The 14,959-nt window shown below is 41.6% G+C and overlaps 1 protein-coding gene across 1 annotated transcript in view; it reads right to left on the bottom strand.

Moving 5' to 3' along the window:
* LOC308263197 (schwannomin-interacting protein 1) overlaps window positions 1-14,959 on the bottom strand; it is a gene marked incomplete at both ends in the record, with an annotated part of 408,307 nt that overhangs the window by 333,368 nt on the left and 59,980 nt on the right. The window lies entirely within an intron of this gene.

Raw genomic sequence — 14,959 nt, 5'->3', positions numbered from 1 at the left:
TCAGAAGAAGAAAGATTTATTTGCTTAGAGTTTCCTTGGAGATTTTGGGTTCAGTCCACGAGAGGCCAGCGCCTACCAATCTCAAGGCGCGGTGACAGGAAGTAGAGAGAGAGAGAGAGAGCTCAAGTGTCTACTTCCCACATCACAGAGGCCAGAGGCACAGAGAGCAAGCACGGCAATCAGAGACATACAGAATCCCCAAGGCCACACCCCAAGGGGCCACCTTCTCCAGGCATACCCTACCTGCCAGGTTACCACCCATTACAATGGACTCATCTACTGATGATATCACAGCCCTCACGACATCTCTGTGTTGACGCTGAGCTTCGTACATGAGCTCTTTAGGGGCATTCTATATCTAAGCATGACATTCCCGGTTCATACAATTTACTTTCAAATAAACTATATCTTGGACATTTTAAAATTGCAGTCTGGTTGTTGATATTTGTCTTACAGTTTAAAGAACACTTTTATCTGTGTGTCATCTTTTAATTCTCACAGTAAACAATTAAGTTGACATGCAGGTAGCACCGCTTCTGTTTTACAAAGATGCACAGCTGTGGAGTGGTTAGGTAACTTTCTCAAGGTGACATAATTCATCAGACAGCCAGGGTAAGGGCTAAATTCTGTTAAATGTAAGGGCTCAGCAATCTTCAGCTCTCTTGTAAAAAATGAATTTTCACACCATTTTATGTGACTCTAAAACCTATCAGCATATAATCATGTTCTTCTTTGTCTTGTCCTTTACCAGATTGATGAATACTAAGCTATACAGACATTGGATTCAAATCCCATATGAAACCCCATGTGTCCATTCACTCATAGTGCTGTGCTGGCATTTTTATTCCATTCCTGCAGCCCCAACATGTCCTGGCCACCTCGCTCACCTCTTCAGAGGCTCCTCACAGTCCTTCACAGCTTGCATAACTAACTGTAAGCCTTTGCAACATGCCAACCAGAGTCCAGTCCAGTTCTTGGACACCTGCTTTGGGTCCATGCCCTTGACACATTGCAGTGTTTTAACGATGGGGCGGTTCTCTTGGGCTATGTAGAAACCTTAGTTCTCCCCTGTGTAGAGGTGATGCCTGTGATGTGTGGTGTCCCTCGAGAAGGCACTGGTGTTGCCCTTTAATGCCCCTCCCTTTCCAGCCACAGCTACCTATTTCCATCTTCCCGTTTTGCAGTATAGTTTAGCCTCTGCTAGGTTATTTCCTCTGCCTGGTTTCTCTCCTGTGTCCTGGTCCTGAGGACTACTAGAAACAAACACTTGAGGAGCCAAGGACAATAAAAGACATTGGACATCCAGGCACACCGAACTGAAAGGTAGATCTGGCCCTCTGACGGCCTCTCCTTTCTCACCCTCTTCCCTCCCTCTTTTTAGTCTGCATCTCTGACCCTGACAGCTAGGCTGGCTCCTGGCTTTGCAGGATGTCAATCCCCCATCCACCTGTGGGATTTGGCTGCTGTTCAAATACATTTCCCAGGTGCCAGGTCTCATTCTGCAAAGTTTGTTTCAAATGCTGCCACCTCTGCCTTCCATCTCTGCAGAAGGCCCTGTCTCCCTTCAGGGGACAGAATCAGTTCTTCTTTACCCTGAGCCCAGTGAGCTTTGCACACCAACCCCCACCAGTGTTTTTCTCACTCATACCAGGGTATGTTACATCCTGTAGCCAGCTGGGTGTGGGACCCCACAGGCTATGGCAATGGGCCATGCATCTGTGTTCGAATCAGCTATCCAGAGAGAACCTGGCACATGGTAAATTCTCCATAGTGTCTCTTGCTTCAGAATGTAAGTGCAATTTCACTTCTTTTATGAGACTTCAGAATATTGATATAAAGGAGGAAAAATACCCAATGGAACAAACATGCTGAGTCCAGAAACACGATGAACAACACATTTTTGTTTGAGAAAACCCACTGTCAGAATCTATTGGTAACCCTGGATTAGATATTTGAGTAATCAAATCTGCACAGTAATTTATCCCCTCAAGCTAATCTATTCAAAAGGGCAACAGTTCCTGTCCTCTCATTGATGAAGCTCACCTGGGTCTCCTGCTTGCTTCGTGTGTGTGTGTGTGTGTGTGTGTGTGTGTGTGTGTGTGTTCATGCATGCGTGTGCATGCCGATTTTGTGCCAAGCCCATTATTTGAAAAATACACATTGCCCTAGAATTTCAATTATTATCAGTAATCTAGGAATATATCAGAAAAGAGAGCTTTCTCCTCCATCTCTTCTGTGTCTTTATGTTTGGATGTTTAAAATACTCTACCAGCTCTCCGTGGTTTCTCTCCTGAACTTAGGTTTTCTTTGCTTTATTTCAATAACAAAACCTGCTATAGCTAGATAGAGCAATATTATGCATACAAGTGATATTCAATTATAAGAAAGCTGTCTTCGCATCCTGAAGCAAGTCTCTCCCTCTCTCTCTCTTTTAAAAACTCATTCTACAAATTTGTGTTAGGTGTTTTATCTTAAATTTGATCTAGCCCAATTCAAATAATAGTAATGCAATGAAATTATGGAACGGGAACACATAAAATGGGGTGGCCATTTGGGTTTATCTTTCTTCAGATATTTGATTTAGATGCCAACAGCTGAATTCATTCACAATATTCTTCTTGAGAAACATTGTAAGAAACACAATTCAGAACTTGTCTCCCCTCTGCCCAGCCTCCAAAAGACACAAAGGAGTCCACAGACTATGCTCCTGCCTTAACACAGCGCTGCTCTGCTGGTCCCCCTCCTGGGAACTGCTTCTCCAGACAGAAAGTTAGAAACTAAAGAGTCAAATTCTCCCAGGAAACCAGGCTTGGTGGCATGCATCTGTAATCCTAGTATTTGGGAGGCTGAGGCAGGAGAATTGCAGGTTTGAAGCCAGCCTTTGCAACCTAGTGAGGCCCTTAGCAACCTGGGAAGACCTTGTTTTGAAACAAAAATAAAAATAAAAGGTCTGAGGGTGTCATGGAGGTGTAGTTCAGAGGCAGAATATTTCTGGGTTCAATTCCCCAGAAGCAGAAAAATAAAAATTCTCCCAGAAAATTAGACATCTTTTCATGCTTAACTCTTTCAGACCCTAGATCACACTTTTACAAGTTGCTAACTCTTCAATATACTGGATTTCACTGTCAATGTTGTCTCATTATCTAAAAAAGATATTTAATCTCAGGATCTTTCCAGACTATTTTTTTCCATATTAAGATGCCTCAGACTATAACAACAAAATCAAAATTTTGGCCAGATTTCCCTATCTACTACCCTCAAGACAGGAGTAGCAACAGGAACTTGCTAAATAGTGGACTTCTGTCCTCCAAAACAAAATCCTCACCAAAGCCTGAACTGCCATTCCAAAGGCACAAACTCTAAGTCCTTTGTAGCCTGAGCAAGATCACTGAGCTCCCAAGGGTGCTGGCGACACGCCTACCAGATATGTGGTGATGTGCTACAAGAGCACATTCGCGGTAAACGTGGGGCTACACAGCAGCACAACCCAACAGAAGAGGAAAATTTCCTATGGAAAGAATTGAATTTTCATTAAAGAATTGTGAGTCAATCTACTCCTCCCAATTTCTAATATAAAGCAATGAAAAGCAATGACTTTGTGAAGTAGTAGATAAAAAAAGATCAGGATCCTGACTCTCTACGTCTTCAACTCCCCTTAAAGAAATTTGATTTGTGCAGGTCAAATTTACCCTCTTCGGGAAAAATAGAATGCTGTGGCTTGGATATGGAATATCCCCAAAGGCTCATATATTTAAGACATCATCCCCAGGGCAGCCATGTTCAGAGGTGGGGCTTTGGGAAGTGGTTGGATCTCAAGGGCTCTGACGTCATCAGTGGGCTAATCCATTGAGGGATTCAAGCTGGGAGGAGGTGGAAACTGAAGGAGGCGGGGCTCAGTCAAAGGAGGTAGGTGCATACTCTCAGAGTCCCACCCCCTCTTTCTCAGCTTCCAGCGGCCATGAGCAGAGCAGCTCTCCCACCACATCCATCCACCGTGAAGCTCTGCCTCATCTCAAGCCCAGATCATGGGCTGAAACCTCCAAAACGAGGAGCCAAAATAAATCTTTACTCCTTTAATTTGTTTGTGCCAGGTATTTTGTTCACAGAGATGAAAAGCTGACTAACACATATAATAAGGTGAGAAATAGCAGAGATTAGATAGTTGTGGGGTGACGGTGTTTGTGAGGTAGGTGGGAGAATTGCAGAGAGTTGTGGTGAGGAGGAATCAGGATGATTAAAGGAGGAAACACTTTCTCCAAGAAACAGAATATAATTTTGAGTCCAGCATAAATACTGAGCACTGCAATAGATGCTTATCAAGTTTCCATTTCATGCATCCAAGGAAATTGACTCTCAGATGTCTGAGTTCACAGCGATCTGATCTTACATAATGTCACCTTCGAGGTGTACACTAGTGACTAAGATGAATGTCCTCAGGCTTAGCTGTGCTGATTAGTCAGCCTTTTGTTTGGGGTCTGACCTTGTATTAGCTTTGGGGGTTCAAGGGAAGAGGGATGCTGCGTTGAGAAGATGCTGGGGGTTCAAGGGAAGAGGGATGCTGTGTTGAGAAGATGCTATTGGTGTGATGTGGGTACCTGACAGACTCTAGGAGCATCGGAATCCTTTCATTCCTGGGGGATTTGCTTTGTTTCTCTGATCTCCTCCCAGTGTATTTGATGGTGGCGCATGTGTGCACATGTGTGTGTGTGCTGTAGAATGCACCCCACTGTGTACCCTGCCTAGCTGGGATCTTCCTTCTCACTGGAGGGTAGAACTGCAGAGAGCAAATGCTCTGTCAATAAGCACAAAAAAATTAAGACTGTCCTTGAGAGGTCAGGAAATCAGCCTTGTTAACATCCTGACAGGGCAGGAAAGGTGAGATATCTCTGCAACAGAATCCATTCCTTTTAATATTGTCATGAAAAATCAAAAACAGAATCTTGCTTGTGTTTTCCTCCCTAGCACAGTTCTAGTCCTGGGTGTGGAAATAAATGCTACAGTTAGTTTCTAATGCAGATCTATTATACTTTTCTTGCATAACGTTTTTTAAAATGCTCACTTTACTCGTATTTTTTTTTTCTCACATGTTTTACCCTTTCCCTGCACTGGTCAGATTCGGAAGTGAGATATTCTGGAAATATCAATCCTTCCTCCAGAGATAATTTTAAATCGACATTCAGCCATTTTCACCCACACTTGTTCCTCAGGAGTATCATCATGCCCCTGAGTTCCAATATGAAGAGTGTTAATCAAGTCTAGTTTATAAAAATTTAGCACACGTAATATAGATTTCTTCTTCCCAAAAATAGCCATAGAGAAACTCTAGACACGTCTTTCTGAAAGAGAATGCACACTGTCTCATCTCGTGATAATCAGGGAAATTCCTGTGAATTAATGCAGCGATAAATACTGCAGAGATAGCCCTCGATATAGTGTAACATGGTGTTTTCTAATTAAGATGGAGTGCAATTCTCAAACACAAAATCATCCTTTTAGATTAAGAGCCAGAATTAGAATGACTGGTGCCAAAGACAGCATCAACCCTAGCGGCAACCCTTGCCCACTGGGTGTTTTCAGTGAACGCTAACTGGATTGAAGTTTTAGAAAGTAATGATATCATGACGTGAATCTAGTTGAAACTACAGACTGGATGTCAGTGCTGTCCATCAGCGGACAACCAAGGCTTTCACCCAACTTTGTCATTATCCTTTAGGGCTTCATGGGAAATGAGAACACAAAGGCAAATTTGAAACAATGCTAACGGTAGTGGTAACAGTGTTCACATTAAGCATTTGCATTTCACTAAGAAAGAAAACAAATGGCAATGTTTAGTTTCACTGTTAAACTAGTAAAAGTTATCCCAAATTAAATCAAGGCAGTAGCCAAAAAAATCACCTGATGCGTGGACTGCTGGGCAGCGGTGGTGCATGTTGAGAATAAGCCCGCTCTTGCACTAAGCCCAAACCTTCCTCATCTTTCCCACTGGGATCCTAGCTCACCACACAGAAAACAAGTAAACACAAACACAGGGTGGAAAGTCTACTCTTACTACCAAAGGGCTACCTGATGAGGAAATTTTTAAAATATCTACACTTAAGCTCTTTTGTAAAAGATGTATTTTTTTAACCACACCTATAGAAAGCATGAAATAACTTAGACCTTGTTTGTTGTTGTTGTTGTTGGTATTGGGGATTAAACCCAAGGGCATTCTACCTCTGAGCTACACCTCCAGCCCTATTTCATTTTCCTTTTTGAAACAGACTCTCGCTAAGCTAAGACTCTCGCTTGACCATGAACCTGTGGTCCTGTACTAGATTACAGGTGTGCACCACCATGCCTGGCTAAGTGTCATATGTTTTAGCTCTGATTCTTCCTCCTCTTTTTTTTTTTGCATATGAAGTGTGAAGCTAGTTTTGTATGTGCATGCAAACTTCTCTCAGAAACAAGCAGAATATTCTCTTCATCTCTTGTGAGATACTTAAAGTCTGCTTCGATGTTCTGATTTCCACTTTATTTCAGATTTGAAGTGGAAAAGCAAAATTATTTTCAATGAAAACTTTCTAAGTTTAGACTCTGTCACCTGAAAATTCTCTATTCTGCTGGCCAGCCAGACAGGGCATATGGAAACTCTCCCAGCTCAACCCCAGACTTGTTAGGTGAGCATCTCTCCCACGCTGACCCTAGGCTCACTCAGGTGTATGGAAACCACTGGCTAACCTGCAACCGGAGCCTGAAAACTGGACTAAAATGTTGGCTTAGACTGCTGGAGCATGCAAGGACTACTTTTGTGTTAGAATAGGGTTGACTGACGATCTCTCTCTCTTCAACCATTTCTGTCTGTTCACCTTTGTTGTCTCCGGAATATCACCTGCCACCTTTACAATGTTGTCAAACCTGTGCCCCTCCTGAAGTATCAGGCACTTACTGTTTCTTTGGATTGGCTGCTGTTTCAATCTTAAATGTTCCCGTTACTTTAGTCCTAAGCAATATCTGTGAAATCATGGTTTTGAACAACTTTCTTTTCAAATATATGTTAAAATAAAAGCTTAGACATTAAAAATGTTTGTCTCTTAGCAAAATCATGGAGCTGGTAATAGGCTAGTGGTTGCCAGGGCTTTGGGAGGAAGACAGGAAGGTAACTGTAGTGGTCAAGAACCTATAAAAGAACCTTGAAAGTGTCTATTCATTTTTCCCAAAATAATTTCAGATTAAAAAACATTGGGCATTCTTAATATTACTCTTTAAAAGTAAATATTAAAAATATTAAGACCAGTGAAAAGAAAACACCTGTTTTCTTCAATTTCCACTCTTACCATTTCTAATTAAAAGTGAGAAAGAAAAATCAAAACATTTTCTAATGATTTTTTTCAGACTATCAAGTTTAATAGTTCCAACTTCACATTTTGGGATAAATATTTACAAAACAAACTCTTTTTTACTATGCAATTTCTGATTTTTCACAAAAAAACTTCACTAAAATTTTTATATGTTTACTTAAAAAAGGAAAAATGCCACATCCACCCCCGTTGATACTGGGCCATTGCAGAGCAGGTATCCAAGAGTTGACTGTAACCTCCACCTTCCCTCTCTTGTTTTGCTGATCTTCTGTTTCCTGACTGCAGGGCTGGTGAGAGGCTAAAATGGGATGATACTATATACAGTGGCTCAGATAAAAGACTGCAGAGCCAAGCAAAAAGTATGTAGTAAATGGTGCTGCTGGGCAGCCTTATGCGGTAACTGACATCTGGGTGTGCGGACCCACACAGCTGGCTGGAATGAGAACCTTTCTGGTGAGAACTTTTAGACAAGTTGGTGAAGCCTGTAGAACTCCCACTTGATTTTCTGCAGAATGGAATAATGGCATGTACAGAATTTTGAAGATTACGAAATAATAATAGCATATTGGCGTGCACGGGGTCTTGAAGATTACTAAATAATAATACCATATGAGTCATATTTTTGTGAGCTTCATGTATGGTGGGAGCACATAGTAGGTGGTTGTTAAGTGAAAGTTGGCAATAGAATTTGATAGTGATGATCATATCTCTTTGGTTGACAAAACTATAAAAATATTTAGCCAAGAATACTGAATGACTCGTGGAGGAAGCCGGTGAGGAAGTCACATCTGTGCACACATAATGCTACAGCCCTGAAGCCAACTCTATGACCATATGAGAGTATGAGAATAAATGGCAGACACAACCCTAATTATGAGGCACAAAAGTGTCATGTTTGGAGGAATTCCAGACTATATTAATTAGCAACAACAAAAACAATGCTTAAGCCGGGCTTGGTGGCGCACACTTTAATGCCAGCATTAGGGAGGCTGAAACCGGAGGATCGCAGTTTACAGCCAGCCTCAGCTACTTAGTGAGGCTCTCTGCAACTTAGTGAGACCCTGTTTCAAAATAAAGAATATAAAATAGGAGAGGAGGTGTAGCTCGGAGTCAAATGCCCCTGGGTTCCATCCCCAGACCCACACACTTAAAATTTTAAAAAATAAAAATAAAACAATGTTTAGCCAGGCGTGGTGGCGCACGCTTGTAATCCCTGCACTTGGGAGGCGGAGACAGGAGGATCGCGCAGGTTTGAAGCCAGCCATGCTGGCTTCAGAAACCCTGTTTCCAAATAAAAAAGTATAAAAATAGGTCTGGGAGCGTAGCCCGGAGGTAGAAGGGCTTCCAGGAACTCCAGTACCACAAAAAATAAAAATTAAAAAAAATGTTTTTTTAATAAACAATGTTGTTATAATATCTGTTTTCTGAAACTCTATTCATGCCAGGCATTGGGGTATATACTGGATATGCATTATCTCCCTTAATTCACAGAACAAGCCCAAATGATTGGCATCATTGCTACTACCACTCTTTGAAGATGAGCAAAAGAATCAAAAGATTTTTAAGGAATTTGTCCAAGGCCACAGAATTAACAAAAGTCAGAGCCAAATTCTAATCAAGTTCTGTTTGACTCTATCATGAGACTCTTAGGTGTGTCCTGCTGTCTATCAGTACTTGCAGAGTAAGATTGTTAAATAAAGTGGTGTATATGGTACCTCTCTCAACTCCATCCTCACTTACATCTGAAACTCTGAATGTCCTCTCGTGATATGGGTCGAAACAGAGATGCTGCCCTTTATCCCTGGTGACAAAAATAAATGAGCATCTGGAAACTTGGTTAGCATGCCAATCGTCACCAATCTTGGAAACTGTAGTTCCGAGGATGGATGTTATCTTTGCACTAAAAAAGATGGTATTCATTTAAATAAAGTAGAAGATTTTTGCTCTATAATACCCCAATTTCCATGACCGTCACCTGTCATTAACTCAGCCCATAGCTTTTTTATTCAGGCTGAATAATGTTCTAAAAAAAGCAGCCAGGCTATTTAAACATTCATTCCTCCACGGAGTAGGAATTCACTTTTTCAGCCACTGAATACTCATTCCTTATGGACAGAAAAGGTTTGATATGAGTAAAATATGTATTGAGGAAGGAATGATCTCCCCAGGACAATTCAAAATAGGTGGAAAGGACCATAGTCATTTCCTCACAATTGCATAGTTCCTTTGGCTTATTAAATTTTGAAGAGGTTATCAATTTGGAATATAACCTAAAGAGTTTATGTTTCATAATTTTACTTTATTGCTGAAATATTTATGCAAATATTCAGTGTAGGAAGATGCTGCCAGATGGAAATGCAATGGTCGTGGAATTCTTCCTGGCATTTCCGACAAATGTATAATATCAAATCGCTTTATGCTAATGTTTAGCAGTGGAATACATATTTTATAGCTACTTTGAAATGCAAATTTAAAAGATCTGAACACTTTAGAAATCATGCCAATGCAAAGCAAACTAATATAAAAAGTAGGAGTTAGATAAATTACAGGAGTGCCATATCAAATGCATTTTGGTAAAAGTAATGAGCCATGTCACTATCCCTTCTGTGTAAATACACTTTAATATTGAGAAGTACAACTGTTTTGGCAAGATTAGCATCAACTATCCTCAAGATATATATGACAGCTGCCGAACAGCTGACGTCTAAGGATATTTAGCTTTCTTGCTAATTTTTAGCATTGATAAGTTCTTTTATGTAGGCTCAGTGATTTTTTGCTGCATTAAAATCTGAATGAAAAATTGAAAGTGTGTGTCACAAGTGAGTTTGAGTTACAGGAGAATTAAAATTTTATTATTATTAAAGATTATCAGGTCTGAAATTTGTTCTTACAACTTATCAAGTCTATTTTATTTCCACACTTTATAAGGACTTGTACAAATCAATACCATATCCTAAACCTTTAAATCAATACCACATCCTAAATCATTCTTTAAGCTTATCAGGTACTCAGTGTTTAAATGTAAAATTTCTTTCTTTCTTTCTTTCTTTCTTTCTTTCTTTCTTTCTTTCTTTCTTTCTTTCTTTCTTTCTGTACTTGAGATTGAGCCCAGGGGCATTCTTCCTCTGAGATACACACCAACCCTATTTTTTTTTATTCTTTATTCTCTTTTTTTTTTTTTTTTGGGGGGGGCAGGTCTGGGGATGGAACCCAGGGACATTTTACCTCCAAGCTACACCCTCTGCCCTAATTCTTTGTTCTTTATTTTGAAACAGGGTCTCACTAACTTACAGAAGGCCTCACTAAGTAGCTGAAGCTGTCCGCAAACCGCCATCCTCAGATCTCAGTCTCCCCAGGTCTCAGTCTCCCAAATGCTGGGATTACAAGCGTTGGCTACCACGCCCGGCTCTATTCTTTATTTTTGAAAGAGTGTCTCACTAAGTTGTGGAGGGTCTCACTAAGTAGCTGAGGTTGGCCACCTTCGATCCTCCTGTCTCAACCTCCCAAGCACTGGGATTACAAGTGTGTACCACCATGCCCAGCTTAAAATATTCTTTCAATGGTACAAGACAGTACAACCTTTTATTGAGTTCACTGAACTACATCCTGTTTATAAATTGGGATATATTTCACATCATGTTTTGAATAAAATGGCATCTTATTTGAAAAGCCTGATTATTCTTAAAAATGCTTTCCATTTATATCCTCCTTTTAGGATTATTTTAATACCAATTATAACTCAGGGATTGAATCTGGGCAAGGACAAGGAAACTATGAGCTTCTCTTATAAAATTACAAACCCCAAACTCAATCAAAATAAAAATTTAGTTTGGTTAAGATTCCAGTGCATATTCTCTTTTCCTCTTTTCTCCTCAGCCTCAAAGAATACACACACATATGTGTATATATATATATATATATATATATATATATATATATATAGTCAGAAACAGCAAACAACATCATGCCAATAGGATCACTGGCAGACAATAGAACATTCAGATCCAGTGGAACTGATTGGAAAGCAACATTGCTGAAGTCACTATTAATAAAATATGTGGCACTGCTAACGCAGTACATTGCATTCTGGTTATCACGAAATGCTCTCATGGTCATTCCACTTGTTCTTTGTGACTGCTTCAGGAGCAGGTGTTATATTTCTTTTCACCATGGGGGAAGTAGACTGGTGGGATTAGGAAGCTGGTCAACTCACACAACCCAGAGAATACTCTGCTGGTCTCTACTATGACGTGTAAACGTTGGTGATCAAGGCTCACTGTGTCCACGTGGAGGGTGTGATCTGGAATGCTTCAGTGTCTGTTTTTTCCACTGGCTCTACCTGGGAGCAGATCCTGAAGATAGCCCCTGCCTCTGCCTCCTCTCTCGCTGTAGTCCATGACGTAGACTGTGCTAGTGTGGTACAGCCTGTGATTGAGTTCTACAGCACATGTCTATAGTTGGTGGGTAAAGGGTGGGATGTTTGTACCTTCTCTACTGTTGGAGGACCGAGGGTGTGACTTCAGATTCAGCCATGAAACCAGTGAGAGGTGAGGCTGTGGGGATGAGAAGGAGGAAGAGGGCCACTCCTTTACCAGGCCCCACAGAATGCAGACCCCCTGTGCAGAGACCCAGCTCCGCCTAGCACCCAGACATCACCTCAAATCAGCAGACCTGAAACAGCTCTTCCCTGGGGTTTCTTGTATTAACTGAGAAGTACAATCTTTCTTTTCAGTGAGTGCAAGCACTGAAATCTAGGGGGAGGTCTGGTTCATGACAGCCCCTAAGTACGCACCTCTTAGATGCACCTCCTCATGCCTGCCACCAACCCCACACACCCTCTCCCCACCTAGAGGGGCGGGGAGAGTATTTTTCATAACACAAATCACTATTCTCTACAGTGCTCAAACCCGAGCTGATCCAAAATGAGTCATGTGGCTCCCAACACATTGAGAGGTAAATCAGGAATCACCATCTGTCAGAGCTTCTCTTCTTAAAATTACTCTCTCCTTTCTTGATTAAAACATGTTTTAATTAAAATAGACATGTCAAGAAGCACTGTATATCAATTGCATGACTGACAATATGCTTTCCTTTTTTTTTCTAAAACATATGAACCAGAAGTGGGATGTCACGGTTGCTCTGCGGAAAAATTGAAATACAGAACAGAAGAAGGAAGGATCACTATGGGAGCACTCCAGCCGGGTCAAAACCCAGCCTCATCGTTCCTCTAGTGACTAATTGTTTTACAAACACTGAATAGGCACTTGCTTCTCATTTCTCAGTGCAACTAATGGGGTTTTCATTCACTCCATACAACCAGTAGCTGTGGACATTTCTGACGTTCTCAGTCATTCTCTCTTAGCCACCCCAAAAGGGTCCCAGACCCACCCTCACTGCCCAGGCGCTCCTCTGAGCTCCCTCCTGACACACACCTGCCTCAGAAGCACCAAGCAGGGGCAGCAGGATTCTTAGTGTAGCTAGAATCGAAATAGGGGGAGTGGGGCATGGTGGAGTGAGTGTTGGATGCCCAGCACAGCTGAACCAGAACCCATAGTAAGGACATGAGGGTACCTTACACTGTGTGTGTGTGTGTGTGTGTGTGTGTGTGTGTGTGTGTGTGTGAGAGAGAGAGAGAGAGAGAGAGAGAGAGAGAGACAGAGAGACAGAGAGAGAGAGACAGAGAGAGAGAGAAAGAAAAAGGAGGAGGAGGAGGAGGAGGAGGAGGAGGAGGAGGAGGAGGAGGAGGAGGGGGAGGAGGAGGAGGAGGGGGAGGAGGAGGAGGAGAAAAAGAGGAGAGGAGAGAGGGAACAGAGAGGGGACATGGGGTTGGGGAGAATACTGTGGAGTAAACTGAGCTTCCATTTCTTTACGCCATCATTTAAACTTTCCTAGCACTATCCCAGGGCAATTTCTTTAGGACATCCAGCTCTGAATGTATAATGATCAAAAATTAATGATCACAGTGAAACCTTTAGCAATATTCACATAGTTTTGAGCTTTGACTAGTTTTCTCAACTTTCACAAGCATTTCATATCACCATAGTTTTCTCTCTTTCTTTCTTTCTTTCTTTCTTTCTTCCTTCCTTCCTTCCTTCCTTTCTTTTCTTTTTCTTTCTTTCTTTGCGGGTCTGGAGATAGAACTCAGGAGGATTCAACCTCCAAACTACATCTCCTGCCCTATTTTTTATTCTTTATTTTGAAACAGGGTCTCACTATGTTGCGGAGGGCCTCACTAAGTAGCCGAGGCTGTCTGCGAACCGTGATCCTTCAGTCTCAGCCTCCCAAATGCTGGGATTACAAGCGTGCACCACCACTCCGGGCTTTTTTTTTTTTTTTTTCTTTAAGAATTATTTTCCATTCAGGTTGTGTGGTGTATACTTGTAGTATCAGCCGCTTGAGATGTTGTACCCAGGGGTTGGGGACCAGCTTGGACAACATTTTATTAAGTAAGCTTTTAATTATAAAATAGTTTTATAAACTATTATATCCAGAAAATCTTACTGACCCTATGGATTCACTTCTACTTGTAGTTCTTGCTCAAAGGCCCTTCTTGAGGATGGAGGGATTTACCCAGGGCAAAGGACCAGGGGAGGAAAGCTAAGAAAAGCTTCCCTTTGTGGTACACAAAGATTCCCCCCAGGGCATCCCCTCTTCAAAAAGGAAGACATGTTTGGATACATCTCCAAGCCTTCAACTGCTACACCCCAAAGACCAGCAAGAGCCCAGAGAAACCCCTTTAGGACATCCCAGTTCTCCACAGAGCACAAGGCCTCACTCTCCAAAATCCAGGGCAGGGAGAGTGGGAAGGAGACGTTCAGCTGCAGAGAGCATGGGGCAGGACTACTATGTTTCAGGACAACTCCCCAGTGAGGCGAAGCCAGGCCGGCAGGTTTACACAGGGACAGATCACCCTCAGTTCCCGAAACGTGGCAGCAGACCTCTAAAACACAGGGAAGTTTCTGGAATTTTCCTGATGCCTTTGATAGGAGGCCCTGATAGAAGGAGAATCTGGATCATGCCCTTGGAAGTGTTTGGAGCCAGCAGAAAAGCAAAGAAAACTACAGGTGCAAAAGAAAGTGTTCAAATGCAGTGCAGTGAGTGAGCGCTCACGCCAGAAGCCCAGCAGGAAAGGAGGCTCTTTTTCTGTTTAGTGGTAAATAGCATTCCCTCTGTCTCTGCTGAGCAAACTGCCCATCCTTAAAACATTATAATGCATCAAAGAGAAAAAAAAAAAAAACACAAATCACGATTAAGAGAAGAAGTAATCAACAGAAATCGATTCCGAGATGACCCTGAGGTTGGGATTTGCTAAGAGAGAGATGGAATAACAATGGTCAACATGCTAAAGGATCCAGAGAAAAAGTGGTCCCTGGAGCGAAAAGATAAGGAATCTGACTTCTTCCTTCACCTATAAAATGGAATGTGAATTTTCCCTAAATTTTATACTTGTAAGTCTCTTATTGGTTACTTAATTTTATTTTTCTCCATCAAACAGGAATGCATTTTATTAATTAATTTATTTTGTGGTACTGGGGATTGAACCCAGAAACATTCTACCTCTGAGCTATAGCCCCAGCCCTTTTTTTTAATTTAATTTTTTTGTGTTTTGAAACAGGATATGA

The sequence above is a fragment of the Muscardinus avellanarius genome (genome assembly GCF_963383645.1).
Source record: "Muscardinus avellanarius genome assembly, chromosome: 5".
Classification (NCBI taxonomy): Eukaryota; Metazoa; Chordata; class Mammalia; order Rodentia; family Gliridae; genus Muscardinus; species Muscardinus avellanarius.
This window is presented reverse-complemented; position numbering and strand designations above follow the sequence as displayed.